Below are 22,045 nucleotides of genomic sequence, written 5' to 3'. Positions count from 1 at the left end.
GGCTACTCTCAGGTACTGCTGCCGGCTACTCTCAGGTACTGCTGCCGGCTTGGGATGTTTGTTGGAGGTGACAGGTTCCCTTTAACCAATTGCAGGGGGTTCTTGTCTAAGATTTTTTATTATGTCAGTCAGACAACCCCTTTAATCTATATCCAGGAATGGTGTTGAATAAAAATAATTTGTAGCAACAGAATCAAACTAACAACCCATAACAGGAAGATTGTGTTTTTCTCCTTTTTTAACATTTACCATGGGTTTAGCCTATTAATAAGTGCATCTAAATAAAAGGGGTTATCCCAATCCTCATTTTCACCTGGCAGCTCCCCTGACTTGAGCATTGGAGCAGTTCATGCGCCAATGCTCTCCTTTGGCCTGCGCAGGGCAAAGGCATTTTGTGGAGTTCCTGTGATGTAGCGGGCTCTCCTTAGGCCTGCCAGGTGGAGGCTTCCGCGCAGCAGTGAGCCCGATGAAGTCACCGGCACTGATGGGCGGCCTTTAGCGCTACCCTAGTCTAAAAAACAACTAGGGCAGCGCTAAAGCCCGCCCATCAGAGCCAGTGACGGCACCGAACACATTGCTGGGCAGAAGCCATCGCCCGGCATGTTATAGTAAGTCAAGTCAGGGGGGCTGCCTTGGTGAAATCATGGGTATGTCCGGGTTCAGCTCTGAACCTGGACAACACCTTTAAGTGTCAAAAAATCAATTCAATTTGGAGAAATATTAAGACAATAGAGGAAACTAAGACAAGTCCAAAATATTGTTTCCTTTACTTATTAAAGTGTAAAGCACGGGTTGTAGGGTTGGAGACATAAGTCCATCCTTTGGCATCAGAATTCTATCAAGTAATAAGAGGATTGAATTTCAGAAGAATCTTTAGATAGCATCTGCTGGTCTAGGCATTCCAATGGTGAGTATAAAGTCAGAGATCACTGTAGGTAAATAGGAAAGTGGTAAGTAGAAGAGCGTGGCATCCCATCCGGCGGAGTAACGTGTCCAGGGGTAAACGGCAGTCAGAGCATGCTCCATGCAGTTTGTGACCAGAGAAAGGTCTGTGTTACACATGGATGGCATTTTATCCAAAGACGCTATACCTGTATGTAAAATATGAAAAGTGTGGGTTAGAGCAAAGACAAAGCCCATAGATCATTCTTTTTTTTTTTTTTCCACCATATTATGTCTATAGTGTATCTGGGGCCTATCCTGTGCACCACAAAGTTATAACATAGATGGTAAAATGGTTGATATGATGTCCCACCTCTTGGATTGTTCTAATCTCAGAATATTTTTCATGTTTCTTAAATAAGGGCCAATTAGTGTTTTCTACATTGGTATAACATAATTGGTAAAGCCCAAAAATTGCACATCGCATAATGAAACCTCATTTTCTATTAGATTAGCGCTGCTGCTGCTGATGATGATCTTTGTTTTTATTAGTCTTATAAGGTTTCGGGATGGAGGAGGCACAAAGTCAGGAAAAATGGTTGGCGGCCATATAGTAACCCTTATAAGGCTGAAAAAAGACATCTGTCCATCCAGTTCAGCCTGTTATTCCGCAAGTTGATCCAGAGGAAGGCAAATAAAAACTTGTGAGGTAGAAGCCAAATTTCATCACTTTAGGGGAAAAAAATCCTTCCCGAATCCAATCAGGCAATCAGAATAACTCCCTGGATCAACGACCCCTCTCTAGTAGCTATAGCCTGTAATATTATTACACTCCAGAAATACATCCAGGCCCCTCCTGAATTCCTTTATTGTACTCACCATCACCACCTCCTCAGGCAGAGAGTTCCATAGTCTCACTGCTCTTACCATAAAGAATCCTCTTATATGTTTGCAGAGGATGTCCCCTTGTCACAGTCCTGGGGCTAAATAGATGATGGGAGAGATCTCTGTACTGACCCCTGATATATTTATACATAGTTATTAGATCTCCCCTCAGTCATCTTTTTTCTAATCTAAATAACCCTAAATTTGATAATCTTTCTGAGTACTGTAGTCCACCCATTCCAGTTATTACTTTAGTTGCCCTCCTCTGAACCCTCTCCAGTTCTGCTATGTCTGCCTTGTTCACAGGAGCCCAGAACTGTACACAGTACACTCCATGTGTTGTCTGACTAGTGATTTGCAAAGTGGCAGGACTATGTTCTCATCACTGGCAGGCATCTATGCCCCTTTTGATGCAACCCATTATCTTATTGGCCTTGGCAGCAGCTTAGTTTGCTGTTCATTAAAATTCCTAAGTCCTTTTCCATGTCAGTGTTACCCAGTGTTTTACCATTTAGTATGTACCGGTGACTTGCATTATTCCTTCCTATGTGCATAACCTTACATTTGTCAGTGTTAAACATCATCTGCCACTACTCTACCCAAGCCTCCAATCTATCCAGATCCATCTGTAGCAGTATACTGTCCTCTTCAGTGTTAATTACTTTAAACAGTTTTAGTGTCATATTGATATTTTAGTGTGCAAGCCTTCTACAAGATCATTAATAAATATATTGAAGAGAATAGGGCCCAATACTGACCCCTGAGGTACCCCACTAGTGACAGTGAACCAATCTGAGTGTGTATCATTAATAAACACCCTCTGTTTTCTATCTCTGAGCCAGTTACTTACCCACATAAAGACATTTTCTCCCAGTCCGAGCATTCTCATTTTATATACTAACCTTTTGGAGAAGTCAAGATATACGAAATTCATTGATTTGCCGCAGTCAAGTCTAGAACTTACCTCCTCATAGAAACTGATTAAATTAGTTTGATATGACTGACCCCTCATGAAGCCATGCTTATATGGCGTTATTTACTTATTTTCATGAGGTACTCTAAGATAGCATCTCTTAGAAAAAATTGTAAAGTGTGGATTGGGGGTCACTCAAATATTAGGCAAAACACACAATATAAGTTATCCACATAGATTTTATAGGCTTGAGTATCACCACATTACAGTATTACACATAAAACATTTCATAAAATTAATTGATAAAACACAATATAATAAAACTATAATAAAACTATAACACCGCACTAAAAGATCATAGGATGTAGACCTATATTCCAACAACACTAAGAGTCTCTGAGTGCTATGCAAAAGTACTGGTGTATTTCCAGAAGTTGTTAGCAATTGGCTGCACGTTCTATAGTTCAGAGACAACTACAGTTGATAAACCGCAGGTTCTATAGTCCAAAGACAGTTATAATTGACAGATCACAAATGTCAGTAAATCCAAATTATGTACGGTACTTTACCGCTCCCGTAGCTGGTCCACTTGTACGTCAGGTTAGCTGATGAAATGCTCTGTTTTGAGCTGTCAGGACCTATGAGTCGGCTGTGCAGTGAAGTTCCCCGGATATTTGTTGTAGCGGTAGTGTTTGTATTACCGCTTTGACCTTCCAGGACCTGTGTGGCGTCCCACGTGGTTTGCTGGGCGGTCAGGTGTTTCCAGGCGGGATTTTCAAACTTCTTAAATATAACAGGCTTGCTCCGTACTCATGTGGACATCCGATTGTGTATTCTTCTTAATGGTCCCTCACTGTCATTCACCAAACGCGTTTCGGGGTAAGAGGACCCCTTCCTCAGTGGCTTGACAGTGGAGGTGTAGAGCCCCAATTTATATAGTGTCCATAATTGGTAAAAATGGGGTGGGACATGGATTAAACCATGGGTTGGACTAGTGAGGGACATCGTAAAGACCAGGAGTTAGGATCCAGATATTGGAAATAAATCTTTTCTCATAAATCTCAATATTAATAGATTCATCATTCTATTTAGCATTTCATGCGGTGTATTTCACTTTAATACATAGATATAACTTATATAAGATAAAATAAATAAAATGTGCGGTTTTTATGCGTTTTTGATGCGTTTTTCTCGGAAACTATGTTAAAATGGATCTCTACATAAAACTGGATGCTTGAGTGAATTTAAAAATGCATTGTACACTTATAAAAATTTCACATATATAAAATTTCAGGAATGGTATAAAATTTCAGGAGTAATAGAGTTCTTACACTGCGAGAGTATTAGATAGGGTGTCAATACTATTCTCCAATTCGATAACTTGATTTCGATAGCTTGTTTGAATATATCGATGTAAAAGGGGGACGCTGAGCTGACGGGAGAGAGAGATCTGGGTGCTGATAAACAGCCAAACGCAGATGTCTCTGTCCCCCCAGGCCAGACGACCCTACTATAAAAATGCAAATAGTTCCATGTCAGCATTTAAACCTTTTGGTAACAAAGTATTAAACTCAAATATCCTCTTAGATTCTATCCTGGACATCTGAAGCAGGGCCGGCTCCAGGTTCATGTGGGCCCTTGGGCGATAAAGCCTCAGTGGGCCCCCCTGTGCTAAGGCCCCTTGCAGATGAGCGTTCCTCCAGCAGCAAGTCCGCATCGCAGCTCCCGGCCTGACCTCCCATCGCTGCAGGGAGTCACATAGCATTATATTGATTTATGATGCTATGTAACCCTTACAGTCCTGGAATGTATTAGATGACACTAACAGCATTATGCCAGTGTTATCCAATACATTCCAGAACTTTAAGGGTTAGATCAATCAATATAATGCTATGTGACCCCCGGCAGCGCTGGGAGGTCAGGCCGGGTGCTGCGATGTGGACTCGCTGCGGGAGGAACGCTAGTCTACAAGGGGCCTAAGGGCTCTTTCATACGAGCGGATGCTGTGCGGGTAATCCGCTGTGTATGAGTGCCAAGCCCCGTCCCGGACAGCAGAGACACGGAGCATTAACATAAATGATAATGCTCTTTGCCTCTCTGTGATCTTTTTACTACAAAATCATGGTGACAACTGTATCTCACTGTGATTTTGTAGTAAAAATGTCACAGAGAGGCACGGAGCATTATCAATCATGTTAATGCTCTGTGTCTCTGCTGTCCGGAGCGGGGCTTGGCTGTCTTTCACACAGCGGATTACCCGCACGGCATCCGTTCGTATGAAAGAGCCCTTAGGCCTCATGCACACGGCCGTTGTGCATCCGTTGCGGTCCACAATGCATGGGCAACGTCCGTGCAGCGACCGGGACGGATCTGGACCCATTCAACTTGAATTGGTCCATTAACCGTCCGCCCCCCGCAAATTTTTGGGGTGCGGAGGCACGGCCAGAAACACCACGGAAGCACTCCATAGTGCTTCCATGGGGTTCTGATCCATGCGTTCGTTCTGCATCTCTGTGATTGGGTCCGCATCTGTGATGCAGAGTGCACATGGGCCGCTGTCCGTGTATTGCGTTGCGGACCGCAATACAGCCATGGGCACACAACGGCCGTGTGCATGAGGCCTAAAACATAAACTCCTATAAGAAAATGATAATTAATAATACACTTTATTGGCAAAAATCCATATGAGGAAAATTTCCTCCTATGAATTTTTGCCAATAAACTGTATAATTGATTTCATGCGTTCTGGTATTTTCTTATAGGAGTTTATATTGTGTTTTAGGCCGAATGCACACGGCCGTGTTCCATGGCCATGAGCGGTCCGTGGTATCCCGGCCTGGCATCCTGCTGAGAGCAGGAGCGCACGCCGTCATTGGTTGCTATGACGCCGTGCGCTTCATGCCGCCGCTGCACTACAGTAATACACTCGTATAGATCATACCAGTGTATTACTGTAGTGCAGCGGCGGCATGAAGCGCACGGCGTCATAGCAACCAATGACACCATGCGCTCCTGCTCTCATTTGGCCTAAAACACAATATAAACTCCTATAAGAAAATACCAGAACGCATGAAATCTATTATACAGTTTATTGGCAAAAACTCATGAACTGGTCTTGGTATGTGACTGTTACTAGTTCACCTGAATTCAAAATTTAAAACGAGTCCAGCAGCAGCAGCAGCATTCAGCTTCAGGTTTCCTCTGGGCTGGCCTGCCTGGGCGCCAGGTGTCCTCTGGGCTCGGCTATGCTTCCTGTCTTCTGAATCTTCTGTAGCTGCGCCGAGACGAGTCCCTGCTGCTGGCTGAGGGCGGGCTTACAGTGAGTCAGGCTCAGATCTAGTACTCGCGCCGCACGGCACACAGACGATCATGTGAGAGAGGGGCCGGGCGGCAGGCGCTGCGCAGCATGAATGAAGTTGTATGTTTAAGTTTTAAAGGGGCCGCCGCCGCGCCGTGGAAATGAGTGGGCCCCCAAACTTACAGTGGGCCCCGGCACTTGCCCGGGTATGCCGGGTTCTGACGCCGGCCCTGATCTGAAGGATATGGTTGCCTCCTCTCCATGTGTATTTGACTTTTTCTAATGCCATATATTTGAGGCTAGATGGATCACTATCATGATGATCTTTATAATGTTTAGATATCTTTCACTATCTAAACATTATAAAGATCATCATGATAGTGATCCATCTAGCCTCAAATATATGGCATTAGAAAAAGTCAAATACACATGGAGAGGAGGCAACCATATCCTTCAGATGTCCAGGATAGAATCTAAGAGGATATTTGAGTTTAATACTTTGTTACCAAAAGGTTTAAATGCTGACATGGAACTATTTGCATTTTTATAGTAGGGTCGTCTGGCCTGGGGGGACAGAGACATCTGCGTTTGGCTGTTTATCAGCACCCAGATCTCTCTCTCCCGTCAGCTCAGCGTCCCCCTTTTACATCGATATATTCAAACAAGCTATCGAAATCAAGTTATCGAATTGGAGAATAGTATTGACACCCTATCTAATACTCTCGCAGTGTAAGAACTCTATTACTCCTGAAATTTTATACCATTCCTGAAATTTTATATATGTGAAATTTTTGTAAGTGTACAATGCATTTTTAAATTCACTCAAGCATCCAGTTTTATGTAGAGATCCATTTTAACATAGTTTCCGAGAAAAACGCATCAAAAACGCATAAAAACCGCACATGCGTTTTTTCCGGATTTTATTTATTTTATCTTATATAAGTTATATCTATGTATTAAAGTGAAATACACCGCATGAAATGCTAAATAGAATGATGAATCTATTAATATTGAGATTTATGAGAAAAGATTTATTTCCAATATCTGGATCCTAACTCCTGGTCTTTACGATGTCCCTCACTAGTCCAACCCATGGTTTAATCCATGTCCCACCCCATTTTTACCAATTATGGACACTATATAAATTGGGGCTCTACACCTCCACTGTCAAGCCACTGAGGAAGGGGTCCTCTTACCCCGAAACGCGTTTGGTGAATGACAGTGAGGGACCATTAAGAAGAATACACAATCGGATGTCCACATGAGTACGGAGCAAGCCTGTTATATTTAAGAAGTTTGAAAATCCCGCCTGGAAACACCTGACCGCCCAGCAAACCACGTGGGACGCCACACAGGTCCTGGAAGGTCAAAGCGGTAATACAAACACTACCGCTACAACAAATATCCGGGGAACTTCACTGCACAGCCGACTCACAGGTCCTGACAGCTCAAAACAGAGCATTTCATCAGCTAACCTGACGTACAAGTGGACCAGCTACGGGAGCGGTAAAGTACCGTACATAATTTGGATTTACTGACATTTGTGATCTGTCAATTATAACTGTCTTTGGACTATAGAACCTGCGGTTTATCAACTGTAGTTGTCTCTGAACTATAGAACGTGCAGCCAATTGCTAACAACTTCTGGAAATACACCAGTACTTTTGCATAGCACTCAGAGACTCTTAGTGTTGTTGGAATATAGGTCTACAGCCTATGATCTTTTAGTGCGGTGTTATAGTTTTATTATAGTTTTATTATATTGTGTTTTATCAATTAATTTTATGAAATGTTTTATGTGTAATACTGTAATGTGGTGATACTCAAGCCTATAAAATCTATGTGGATAACTTATATCGTGTGTTTTGCCTAATATTTGAGTGACCCCCCAATCCACACTTTACAATTACTTCTTTATACCAGCATTTGGGAGTGCTGTGGGGAGTGCACCTTTCCAGAAGTGGAACAGTGAGAGAGCCACCATTTCTTTTCTATTTTTCATCTCTTAGAAAACCTTCAAACAGTTTACCCACGACAGATGTTAAATTTACCGGCCTATAGTTTCCAGCCTCTGGTATTTTTAGGGCACTGTGTGCCAATAATTATTGAAGGGGGCATTGTCTACGTGGTACTAGTATTTTCATGTGGACTGTTCCCACAGTATAGCATTGGGGAACACAGTAGGCACTGTATTGGGTGTGGCAGGATGGGGTGTTCAGAAGGTGTAGAGGATGATAGAAAAGTAGGAAACTAAGATGTCTGTCAAATTCTACAGAGACAAGAGATGGCTGAAACGAATGGAGAAGATGAGGAAAGAGAATATCAACATCAGAGGAGACGTCACTGGATGTAAGAGGTATGTGGAACTGTATTACCCTTTATTTATTGTAGCGCTGTATGTAATGTTTTCCAAGTATGAACTTAACAGTAGGCCTGAAGGGAAGGGGTAAGGTTGAAAATTTGGCATGGGGGAGGGTGGGAACCGTTTCAATTTTTGCATCAGGCAGAAAAAACTCTAGGAGAACCCCTGCCCCTTGCCATAATGCACAGAGGGAAGGGGGGCTCAAGCTAAACTCGTGCACCAGGGCCCATGAGCCATTAGCTACGCCCTTGTGAAAGGACACATGCTTAATTATATATTTTTATGATTTAGCATTAGACACAGTGCATTACATTCTTCATGTATATATTTCATGTTAAATACTCACATTGTTGAAAAAATGCCTCTCCATAGCTTTTTCTGACTTCCTCTGAAGTGTTGTTCCAACAGGTTTGCGCACTTTTTGTTAACACCTCTACACTTGTAATTTGTGTGTTAAAAAAGCCAGGTTCAATGATGCATACCTTGACCCCAAATGCCTTCATTTCACGTCTGTAAAATACACACAATACAGGGAACAGTGTTCATCAAAAATGATTTTAATCTTGCAAATCCTGCCCAGCGTTAGACACCACCAGGGGGGCAAATATTACGGGTATTAAAGGTCACTTATTAACTAACAGGTTGAACAAGCAATGGAATCCAACACCAGCTGGGTTGCTCATAAAAACAGAATTACAAAATTTTCCAAATGGTCTTCATAAAAAATAAAAAATAAAATTTAGGCTAGTTTTACACTAGTGCTATGCATGCAGTGGTTTTCTGGATGATTCTCAGCTTTTTAGTTATTGGGGCCGGACGGAGATTTACAAACTTCTGGCAATGCCAGAATGCAAAGAGACTCGGCAGGCTGTTCAATGCTGGATGTATAGCGTTAGTGTGAATTTAGATTTGAAGCATCTCCTCATATCTGGCTGCCCTGCTACTTCTAACATAATTCTGACAGCACACTGCTCAAGGACATGTCATCTCTCTCTGCTCTCCTCCTCCTTTCTCTGTTTTAAAGGCAGATGATAAGTTCTAACATGCTGAAGGACTGGATAGGCTGACAGTGACATGTCAAATGTGAGCTATTAATGAGGACTTACATAATTTATACGGTGGAAAAAAAGACATAAATTCATCAAGTTCAACCAATGTATGTGTGGGGATGGGAATTTTTGAAAAGTGGAGAGAGACCCAGACTGGTACACATTTTCATAAGCATTAATGTTATTTAAGTTCAAGAATTCATCTAAGTCTTTTTTTAAATGTCCACTGTTCCTGCTGTGACTGTAGAACCACAGACTCAGGATACTACAAATTGTTTATTCTTATGCATTACATTTTACAGTTTGTTTCCTGGCTATTATTATCAGCAAATAAGATATGGCAAAGGTTGGCAGGAACAGGGTTAACCACCCTGTTCCTCCCCGCTCTGTAGGAGTAGGCCGGTCCTGCTTCCTACCAGGAGGGGAAGTTCCTGCCTAGAGACAGAGGGAGAAGGACACAGACTGCAGTGCTCCTGCTCCTACAGAGGATTCTCCAGAGAGAACAATTACTAGATTTCCTCAAGTAAATCCTTGAGAAGATAAAGGCAGCTGCTACAGACACTGCTGTGAAGTGAGGGACTACAGCTAAATACACCCTCATTACCAAACTACCACAAGGCCAGTATCACCTAAGTGCTGAATTGCACAAACCAACCTGCCTCAATGTCCCTGCTGATGTCGGGGAAGAATTGCTCTAAAGCCTGCTGCTGCTGTATGTATTTTCAAGTTTTACATTGCAATTTGTAAAAAGTTGCTACGTTCAACTCTGGCCTCATTCTTCAGTGCTACAACTTTCCCTGCAATGGACCTCAGGGAATGACAGCCTGAGATAGGACTCCATGACACAACTATACTACATCAGGGCCACTACCACTCCCATCCTCTACACTGGCTCCCAAGGGAGCTCGCTCTATTCCATAGATCTTAAGTTCTTAAAGTAAAGAAGCCTTGACACCTCTAGAGACTTAACTTTTTCTTCTCCAGTCAGAGGCAGTGTCCCCTTGTCTTTTGAGAAGATTTTACATGAGACAGTATTTTACCATATTTTTTGTGCTGCCCATTTATATATTTGTATAGGTTAATCATGTCCCCCCTTAGACGTCTCTTCTCAAGACTAAATAAATGTCATTCTTTTAATCTTTCTTCATAACTAAGACCCTTCATGCTCCTCATCAGTTTAGTTGCTCTCCTTTTTTCAGTTCCAAGGCATCCATTCTATGGACTGGTGCCCAGAACTGAACTGCATATTCCAGATGAGGCCGCACCAACGCTTTGTAAAGTGGTAATATTACATCCCTGCCCTGCAAGTCCATGCCTCGTTTAATGCATAGCAATATCCTGGTGGCCTTAGAAGCAGCTGATTGACAATCTATGCTGTCATGTAATCTATGATGTACAAATATGCCTAATTCCTTCTCTACAATTGACTCTCCCAGTGTTAACTCCCCTAGGACGTATGATGCAAGGAGACTATTACTACCCAGACGCATAACTTTACATTTATTCACATTGAACCTCATTTACCAAGCTGATTCCCGATAACTCAGACTGTCCAAGTCAGCTTGTAGTTTATGAACATCTTCCATAGACTGCACAGTACTACATAGATTGGTGTCAGCTTCAAAAATTGAAAAATTGCTATTAATCCAATTATTGATCTAATTAATAATTACGAAAAATAATAAGGGGCCTAACACTGAACCTTGGGTTAACTCACTTATAACTTGAGACCATTCAATAGGAATCATTGGTCACAATTCTCTGGACATAGTCCTCCAGCCAGTATTCAACCCAATTCCAAACTATACTTTGTAAGCCTATAGACCAGGGATGGTGAACCTTTTAGAGACTGAGTGCCCAAACTGCAACCCAAAACCCACTTATTTATCGCAAAGTGCCAACACAGCAATTTACTCTGAATACTACAGTTCAATATAGTTTATCTTCCATGTACTTTATCACTTAGCTATAATCGCCTGCCTACATTCTGTGCGCTGCCTGTGCTGTTCATAGTGCGCCGTGCGCTGATGAATGGCAGGAGAAGTCTAAGGGATATTGGTACATCATAGACTTTTTCCAAGGTGCTGGTGCCCACAGAGAGGGCTCTGAGTGCCGCCTCTGGCACCCGTGCCATAGGTTCGCCACCACTGCTATAGACCTTATTTTACAGTATCTAATAAAAATCTATGACATAATACATCAACCAGTTCTATGTGCTGCTGTCTCACCGTCTATAGCTGCTGTCTTCCTGCCTACCCCTCCTCCTCTGTAGCTGTTCTCCTTTAAACTGCTGTCTTCTTGTTTCCTCCTGTTCTGCAGCTACTGAGCGAAGGTTGTAGCATTCAGCAGTTGCTACCATACCAACCTCCAGCATCCACGAGGCATCTTAAAGGGTTTCTACCACCAGATTTTAACCTATTTAGCTGTCTGACACTAGCGATCTGCTAGTGTCTGCTGTACCTAACCATGTTCATGTATTACCTTTGTCTGGAGCGATTAAGCTTAAAAACGTAGTTTTATTGATATGCAAATGAGCCCCTAGGTGCCAAGGGGGGCGTCTTTTTAGCACCTAGAGGCTCCGTCTACTCACTATTTCTGCCGCCCAGCGCGTCCCCCTAGCCCGCCCCTCTCCTCTAGATTGACAGCCTACTTCTCTCCATCTCAGTCGAATTCTCGCTCCTGGTCCGTGTGCTTCTGTATTCGGCGCAGGCGCAGTGACTGTCAGACCGCTCCCTGCGCTGGCATCTTTACTGCACCTGCGCCAATTACGGCGCAGGGAGCAGTCCGACAGTCACTGTGCCTGTGCCGAATACAGAAGCACACGGCACAGGCGCGGACCCATTTGCGGACGTGTCAATGGACCCTTAGTAAGCTGTTTTGGGAAAGACAGATGCTAGAAGTTGAAGTAGGTTAAGACTAGGATTGTGGAAACCGAAAGAAGATGGCACAGATAACCAGAGGCTTGGACAACAGTGATCCAATACATCAAGCAACAGTGCCCTGTTTATTTATGTAACTACAGAAAAAAGCAATGGTACAAAGAAAACAGGAAAAAAACAGAAGGAGGAAAAGGAGGGGGGAAAGCCCATGATAAATAGTGCTGTGTAAAGTGCAAAGGACTCAAATCAGGGGTGAGTCACCCTGTATTTTATAGTCCAGGTACCAGGTAGTGTATTTGAAGTGATCTCATGGATTCACTTGAGGCATGATCAAGTTAATTTCACTGATGAACCTCTTTAGGAGCAGGAGCTCAGGCGTATGCTTTCTCTCGACTCTAAGTCTTGGCAGGAACTCCCTTTCCTGACAGGAAGCAGGACCAGCCCACTCATACCAAGAGCGGAGGGAACAGGGTGGTTAGCCCTGTTCCTTGCCAACCTTTTCCAACCATATCCTTACTAGAAAAAATGGGGAGAGACATACAAAAATGCATAACAATATATAACACAAAACGCTATACTATTGTAATACCCCCAGGTCTGGGGTACTACACTACAGGGAGTGCAGAATTATTAGGCAAGTTGTATTTTTGAGGATTAATTTTATTATTGAACAACAACCATGTTCTCAATGAACCCAAAAAACTCATTAATATCAAAGCTGAATATTTTTGGAAGTAGTTTTTAGTTTGTTTTTAGTTTTAGCTATTTTAGGGGGATATCTGTGTGTGCAGGTGACTATTACTGTGCATAATTATTAGGCAACTTAACAAAAAACAAATATATACCCATTTCAATTATTTATTTTTACCAGTGAAACCAATATAACATCTCAACATTCACAAATATACATTTCTGACATTCAAAAACAAAATAAAAACAAATCAGTGACCAATATAGCCACCTTTCTTTGCAAGGACACTCAAAAGCCTGCCATCCATGGATTCTGTAAGTGTTTTGATCTGTTTACCATCAACATTGCATGCAGCAGCAACCACAGCCTCCCAGACACTGTTCAGAGAGGTGTACTGTTTTCCCTCCTTGTAAATCTCACATTTGATGATGGACCACAGGTTCTCAATGGGGTTCAGATCAGGTGAACAAGGAGGCCATGTCATTAGATTTTCTTCTTTTATACCCTTTCTTGCCAGCCACGCTGTGGAGTACTTGGACGCGTGTGATGGAGCATTGTCCTGCATGAAAATCATGTTTTTCTTGAAGGATGCAGACTTCTTCCTGTACCACTGCTTGAAGAAGGTGTCTTCCAGAAACTGGCAGTAGGACTGGGAGTTGAGCTTGACTCCATCCTCAACCCGAAAAGGCCTCACAAGCTCATCTTTGATGATACCAGCCCAAACCAGTACTCCACCTCCACCTTGCTGGCGTACTGAGTCGGACTGGAGCTCTCTGCCCTTTACCAATCCAGCCACGGGCCCATCCATCTGGCCCATCAAGACTCACTCTCATTTCATCAGTCCATAAAACCTTAGAAAAATCAGTCTTGAGATATTTCTTGGCCCAGTCTTGACGTTTCAGCTTGTGTGTCTTGTTCAGTGGTGGTCGTCTTTCAGCCTTTCTTACCTTGGCTATGTCTCTGAGTATTGCACACCTTGTGCTTTTGGGCACTCCAGTGATGTTGCAGCTCTGAAATATGGCCAAACTGGTGACAAGTGGCATCTTGGCAGCTGCACGCTTGACTTTTCTCAGTTCATGGGCAGTTATTTTGCGCCTTGGTTTTTCCACACGCTTCTTGCGACGCTGTTGACTATTTTGAATGAAACGCTTGATTGTTCGATGATCACGCTTTAGAAGCTTTGCAATTTTAAGAGTCCTGCATCCCTCTGCAAGATATCTCACTATTTTTGACTTTGAGCCTGTCAAGTCCTTCTTTTGACCCATTTTGCCAAAGGAAAGGAAGTTGCCTAATAATTATGCACACCTGATATAGGGTGTTGATGTCATTAGACCACACCCCTTCTCATTACAGAGATGCACATCACCTAATATGCTTAATTGGTACTAGGCTTTCGAGCCTATACAGCTTGGAGTAAGACAACATGCATAAAGAGGATTTATTTATATATGATGATTTTGAGTGTATAAGTTCAGTCTCCATCTTGTTCCTAGTCAGCCATTTATGTTCTTCATGTATTATGAACACTGTGTGCCTGACTGAAAACCAGGAAACAACTTACATGGATGCTCACCCCCACCTATGGGGGAAAATGCCAAGGTCTAACTGGAACTTGTTATGTCTTCACGTTTGTTGAGGCTGCTCTGGCCTGACAGTTTCAAGGATCTGCCGAAGTCTGACCTGCCTTCCTGGCAGCCTGCCTACTTTAGTGTAAGTCCTATATAAGATATGATTGTGACAGATACCACCCCTCGTGCCCGCTTGACGTCAACTACGTTGATCTCACAAGACGCGGTATGGTCACTGGTTATCAAGACGTGATGTCACACCCTCCTGGAGGAGCATGTAAGGTCAGCTTGGTACAGTTTACACAGACACCTCCTGTCCACGCGTGCCCAGAGAGGCAACGAGCTGAGAGAGCCTTTTCACTGCCGCAGTGAAAACAGCGCTGTCTCATCCCGGTTAGTCTGCCACCAGCTTCTTGTTTGATATAAGCCAGGTCCACTAACGGGATTATATAGTGTGAGAAACCAACCTGCGGTAGCTTATAACTAGGCCGAAACATGGCAGTGGAGATTCATGATCGAGATACAAACAGCACAAGCATTATATATTTAATCGCCTTAAGGGCACACTATAAATGACACTGAGGTTACAGATACAGGTAATATGGTACAAACAGGATTACACAGAGCACAAGTCAGTTACTGGGTATATGAATGTTCCTTTGCTGTATTCACATGGAGGGCAGTGATGTAAGCTGGTTTCCAGGTCTCTCTAAACATTATGTGACCCCCTTTCAGAAAAAGACACGCCTGCTTGCTGGCACAAGCCTTTTAAACTGTAGTCGGCCCCTCCTCTGGGACGAGTCCATTCCCCCCTCTTCTGGGCTGGCATTAAATGACCCACAAATCCCTTTATGGTTCATAGCTCCTGACCAGAATGTCGTAGGGAGGTGGGTTCCGGCTACAACTAGAGTCCAAACATGGTGCCGCTATGTGGTTTCTGTGGGGAGTTATGTTTATCTCCCCTCCCGTGCATTCTAGCATCAAGCCAGGACCACGTGGATGTTTGACTTTGAACCAGGTTCACAAAAAGATAACCGAATTATGCCTGGGATGGACGGACGATTCATAATTCCTTATAAATTGCCGGTTCCATGCTGTCTGCTAGATTTGATTGAACTGGAGAATGGCTTAGACCCCTGCAGGGAGGTTTTCCTGCAGGATCCGTGCTGTCTGAATGGAGGTGTGAAATGTAACCAAATGTGGCCTGCTAGGAGTTTTCTGCTATCTGGCTGCGGCTTTGAAGCAGGGCATTCCTGTGGAGTTCACTACCTCTGCTATCTTTCAGCAAATGGTGTGAGGACATTGCTGACAGTAAATATTAATCCATATATCCAATGATGCTTTTGAAAAACAAAGCTGAAGTTTTCTTGAATGATACAGAGTGTCCTGTGTCTTATTCTTCATTGCTTTCCAAGATGGTCAATTTTTTCAAATTGGGATCAGCACGATATTGTTCCTAGGGCTATTTCCCTAACAATATGGTAAGTATAATTTGCATGTGTGCAGATAAATCAGGACCGGATTGGTAATGTAGATTCCCAGTAGGCCAATTGGTAAGGTGGGCCTCCCAACATGCTTTAGCAATAACTCAACTGATAATTCTAGTTCGTCAGTAACAGGGTAGTTTCCAATGATGCTTTTGAAAAACAAAGCTGAAGTTTTCTTGAATGATACAGAGTGTCCTGTGTCTTATTCTTCATTGCTTTCCAAGATGGTCAATTTTTTCAAATTGGGATCAGCACGATATTGTTCCTAGGGCTATTTCCCTGACAATATGGTAAGTATAATTTGCATGTGTGCAGATAAATCAGGACCGGATTGGTAATGCAGATTCCCAGTAGGCCAATTGGTAAGGTGGGCCTCCCAACATGCTTTAGCAATAACTCAACTGATAATTCTAGTTCGTCAGTAACAGGGTAGTTTCTGAGGTTAAAAGGGCTGAAGGACCTGTGATAACATCATAGCAACTTAATGTCATCACAGGTACTTCCCCCAGTGAGCAGTTCAGCAGGAGTCTGGAGGAAAAATCACAGAACTGCAGGAAGAGAATGAAGAAGTCTTCTGACATTCTATCTCCGGCATCAATTGTGTTCCTGTTTTACTAGAGAGGAGTAAACTGGAGAGGATGCTGCTGCCAGTGAGAGAGGGGTGGCTGGGGAAAACAATGCTGCTGCCAGTGCTGGGGTATTACATACCAGCCTAATATGTTCTTTAATTGCTGTGTTCTTTTATGCTGTATATGCCATTCTATGTAATGCTATGTATGTCACATGTACTATATCAGTGTTTCCCAACCACTGTGCCCCCAGCTGTTGCAAAACTATAACTCCCAGCATGCCCGCACCCCCCTCCAGAAGGGGAGGGGGGGGGGGTTCATTGGCAAAGGCTGGATGTAACAGGGTTTAACCACCCTGCCAGGAAGAGCAGATCTAGTATATTTCAGTAATCTATAGTCAGATTTAGGCTACATCCACATGACCGTAGTGTTTTGCGGATCTACAAAAGACGGATACTGGCCCGTGTGCGTACTGAAATTTGGGGACCACACACGTCCACCGCTAACAATGAATCTAATGAATAGAAAATACCAAAAATAAAAGGTGTAAAGAAAAACTGGTTTAGTTGTCCATGCCAACCAATCAGATTCCACCTTTCATATTTCAGAGTTCCTCTGGAAAATGAAAGATGGAATCTGATTGGTTGCTATGGGCACTAAACGAGTTTTTCTATACACCAGTTTTGATCAATCCCCCTTTTGTACCTAACATTTACATTTTGAGGCCTTTAAATTTTTTACAGACTGTTTTGTTGTAATATTTGTCCATACTTGATGAAGTTTACTGCTGTCCCCAAGCTGCACAGTACTCAATAGATGTGTCCCCAATTCTGCAATCTCTCCCCTTTAATAGTACACAGCAAGAGGGAGATTAAAAGAGATAGAAAGGGAACATGAGAGAAAAAAGAAGAGGCTGCAGCTGCATCCCCCTCCTCCATTTTTTTTTTTTATGAAGGCAGATGCATTTTTTATTATTATTTGAGGACTTAAGAGGTTACTGAACATTTGCAACTTGCAGACTAATGAACAGGCTAAAAGGTTTCTGGAAAATAGGAAAGATACAGTTTTCTATGAGAATATATAGCACAAAATTAGAAATATTCCATTCAATTTGAACAGCACTGCAGTTATCAACTACGCCCTATACAAAATAGACAGAACTGTCCACTCCCGGCACCGGAGCTATTGGCGAACAGCTTATTGGGGGGCGGTGCAGCTATCAGACCACACCTATCAGCTAGTGATGGCCTATTTTGAAGATACGCTTACTTAATAAAACATAGACAACCCTTTTAACAGTACTAACCTCAGAGTGTCGGAAAATGATTCCACTCCATACTTGGACATGCAGTATCCTCCGGGACACATAGTCAGTCTTCCTGCTATACTGGCTACATTGACTACTCGTCCTCGAGCTTTCCGAATCAAGGGTAAGAAATGGATGGTCACATCAATAACCCCCAGGAGGTTAACATTTATGATTTTGAAGAAATCTTCTTTAGTCATGCATTCAGTATTGTTACTCGGGATACTAATTCCTGCATTGTTTACTAAGCCCCAGATTCCTGCAGACGAGAAAATATGATTTTAGCAGTGCATGAACTTCCCTGCCTTTTCATAATAGGTGCTCCTGTTTCAGAAAACACTGGGGGACATTTATGAAGACCAGCGTTTTCCATGCTGGTCTTAAGTCTCTCTGCGCTGCTGGAGGAGGCACCAAAGTTATGTAGAGGCGCAGGCTCCTACATAAGTTTGGCGCTTCCCCCAGCAGGCCATGCGACAGACTTTAAATGTACACCAGCTCCCTTGCTGGCATAGATGTAAGACATTTTCCATGCCAAAAAGTGGTGTGGAAAATGATAAATGATCTGGCCCTTCCGACTCACCGCTTCCCTGCCTATGCCATGCCCCCTTTACTCGCCACTTCTGTAAAGTGGAGTAAGCAGGGAAAAGCTGAAGATTTGGCACATTTTGCCTTGTGAAAAAACTGACTATTGTGGTGTATACATGTATATGTTTATACAGTTGCAAGAAAAAGTATGTGAACCCTTTGGATTGATATGGATTTCTGCACAAATTGGTCATAAAATGTGAGCTGATCATCTAAGTCACAACAATAGATAATCACAGTCTGCTTAAACTAATAACACACAAATAATTAAATGTTACCATGTTTTTATTGAACACACCATGTAAACATTCACAGTGCAGGTGGAAAAAGTATGTGAACCCCTAGATGAATGACATCTCCAAAAGCTAATTGGAGTGAGGTGTCAGCCAACTGGAGTCCAATCAATGAGATGAGATTGGAGGTGTTGGTTACAGCTGCCCTATAAAAAACACACACCAGTTCTGGGTTTGCTTTTCACAAGAAGCATTGCCTGATGTACACAGGATGTGAAATCAAAGAGATGTGCTAAATGAAAGTCATAAGTTTAGTCAATAGAGTTGAGCGCCAAATGGATATATTGCCTCCTCCACCATTGTCTACTACTACCATAATCTTTAAAAAAGTGCATGTTGGATAAGGGTTAATAAAAAAATCGCATTATTAACCCCTACAGGACATCCACCGTACATGTACGGCAGATGTCTGCACTTTAAAGATAGCTGCTATTTTCACACATACGTTTAACCCCTTAGATGCCGTGGTCAGCTGTGACCACGGCATCTAAGGTGGCTTTCCCTGGGTGTTCTGCTCAGGGGGGGCGCAGCGATCGGGGGAGGTGTTCGTTGCTTGTGGTCATTCCCAGCATCATAGACATAAATATAAAAAAGTTATGGGAGTCAGAATATGGCACAAAAATAATTAGTTTTCCAAAGTTTGTATATTTTTTTTAATTTTTATTATAGCATTTTCTGTACAAATGTGTATACATAGACAACTGTCAGTGACAGGTCCTCTTTACCAGACAATACTCTTTATTGACCCAGAGAGAAATTGCCCATGAATAAATTACAAGTTTTCCATTCAAAGCTCTTTAAAAAATGCTCCTCTGGCGGATATTGCTGCCAACTACTTTTTATGGCGCTCTCTGCTGATTCTCAGAACATCCAGTTTATGTGTACAGGGTACAGCACATGCCCAGTAGCTCAGATCCATCATCTGAATCCAGCTAACATGAATCAGTGCACTAGCAGCAGCATCTCATATCCAGCACTGGACATATGACGTGGACATTTTGTGAGGGAAATGAAAGACCACCAGGTACCGCCATACCAAGAGATAGACACAGACTTTAACCCTTTGGCATCATTTGTTTTGAGAAGAGTATGGAGCAGGCTCAGCCTCAGGGGCTTCTGGTAAAATCACAGGATTTCAGTAGGTTGTATGGCAGCGTGGGCCCTTTAAAGGCTCCCAGTTCTGCCATTGTGATCTACCTATTTAGCGCTGATTGCAGCAGAATCCCTATAGACTACAATAGTAAACTAACTGCAGTCTATGGTTAAAGATCGCATCATGTTCAAGTCTTCTAGGGGTGCTAAAGTTAAAAATTAAAGTATTAAAAAATTAAGTCCCTCTGTTGTCTAATTTTACATCTAAACATACAGTGGGATGCGAAGGTTTGGGCAACCTTGTTAATTGTCATGATTTTCTTTTCTAAATCGTTGGTTGTTACGATAAAAAATGTCAGTTAAATATATCATATAGGAGACACACACAGTGATATTTGAGAAGTGAAATGAAGTTTATTGGATTTACAGAAAGTGTGCTATAATTGTTTAAACAAAATTAGGCAGGTGCATACATTTGGGCACCACAAAAAAGAAATGAAATCAATATTTAGTAGATCCTCCTTTTTCAGAAATTACAGCCTCTAAACGCTTCCTGTAGGTTCCAATGAGAGTCTGGATTCTGGTTGAAGGTATTTTGGACCATTCCTCTTTACAAAACATCTTTATTTCATTCAGGTTTGATGGCTTCCGAGCATGGACAGCTCTCTTTAAGTCACACCACAGATTTTCCATTATATTCAGGTCTGGGGACTGAGGTGGCCATTCCAAAACATTGTACTTGTTCCTCTGCATAAATGCCTTAGTGGATTTTGAGCAGTGTTTAGGGTCGTTGTCTTGTTGAAAGATCCAGCCCCGGCGCAGCTTCAGCTTTGTCACTGATTCCTGGACATTGGTCTCCAGAATCTGCTGATACTGAGTGGAATCCATGCGTCCCTCAACTTTGACAAGATTCCCAGTCCCCGCACTGACCACACAGCCCCACAGCATGATGGAACCACCACCATATTTTACTGTAGGTAGCAGGTGTTTTTCTTAGAATGCTGTGTTCTTTTTCCTCCATGCATAACGCCCCTTGTTATGGCCAAATAACCCAATTTTAGATTCATCAGTCCACAGCACCTTATTCCAAAATGAAGCTGGCTTGTCCAAATATGCTTTAGCCCACCTCAAGCGGCACTTTTTGTGCTGTGCGCGGAGAAAACGCTTCGTCTGCATCACTCTTGCATACAGCATCTCCTTGTGTAAAATGCGCCAAATGGTTTAACCATACACAGTGACTCCATCTGCAGCAAGATGATGTTGTAGGTCTTTGGTGCTGGTCTGTGGGTTGACTCTCACTGTTCTCACCATTCGTCGCTTCTGTCTACCTGAGATTTTTCTTGGTCTGCCACTTTGAGCCTTAACTTGAACTGAGCCTGTGGTCTTCCATTTCCTTAATATGTTCCTAACTGTGAAAACAGACAGCGGAAATCTCTGAGACAGCTTTCTGTATCCTCCCCCTAAACCATGATGGTGAACAATCTTTGTCTTCGGTTCATTTGAGAGTTGTTTTGAGACCCCCATGTTGCTACTCTTCAGAGAAAATTAAAAGAGGAGGGAAACTTACAATTGACCCCCTTTAAATACTCTTTCTCATAATTGGATTCACCTGTGTATGTAGGTCAGGGGTCACTGAGCTTACCAAGCCAATTTGAGTTCCAATAATTAGTTCTAAAGGTTTTGGAATCAATAAAATGACAACAAGTGCCCAAATGTATGCACCTGCCTAATTTTGTTTAAACAATTATAGCACACTTTCTGTAAATCCAATAAACTTCATTTCACTTGTCAAATATCACTGTGTGTGTCTCCTATATGATATATTTAACTGACATTTTTTATCGTAACAACCAACGATTTATACAGGAAAATCATGACGATTAACAAGGTTGCCCAAACTTTCGCATCCCACTGTAAATAAACAATAACAAAACATAATTGGTATCGCCCGTGTCCGAAAATGTCTGAACTATAAAAATATAAAATTATTTAACCTGCATGATGAAGGCCGTTAAAAAAAATCTAATTGGTCAAATCACAGTTTCTTTGGTCACCCTGTCCCGCTCCCAAAAAAAAAATGAATAAAAAGGTCTCAAAAGTTGGATGTCTCCCAACTCACCCTGGAAAAAAAAAAAAAAGTCCTCAAAGCATTGTAGATAGAACTATAAAAAAAAGAAGTTATGGGT

The 22,045-nt window shown here is 42.5% G+C and overlaps 1 pseudogene; it reads right to left on the bottom strand.

Annotated features, from left to right (window-relative positions):
- Positions 1 to 743: 743 nt before the first annotated feature.
- LOC122931437 overlaps positions 744 to 22,045 on the bottom strand; it is a 41,221-nt pseudogene continuing 19,919 nt past the window's right edge.

This window comes from Bufo gargarizans, chromosome 3, assembly GCF_014858855.1.
Source record: "Bufo gargarizans isolate SCDJY-AF-19 chromosome 3, ASM1485885v1, whole genome shotgun sequence".
Lineage (NCBI taxonomy): Eukaryota > Metazoa > Chordata > Amphibia > Anura > Bufonidae > Bufo > Bufo gargarizans.
Note: the sequence above shows the minus strand (reverse complement) of the source record. Positions and strands in the feature narration are given on the sequence as shown.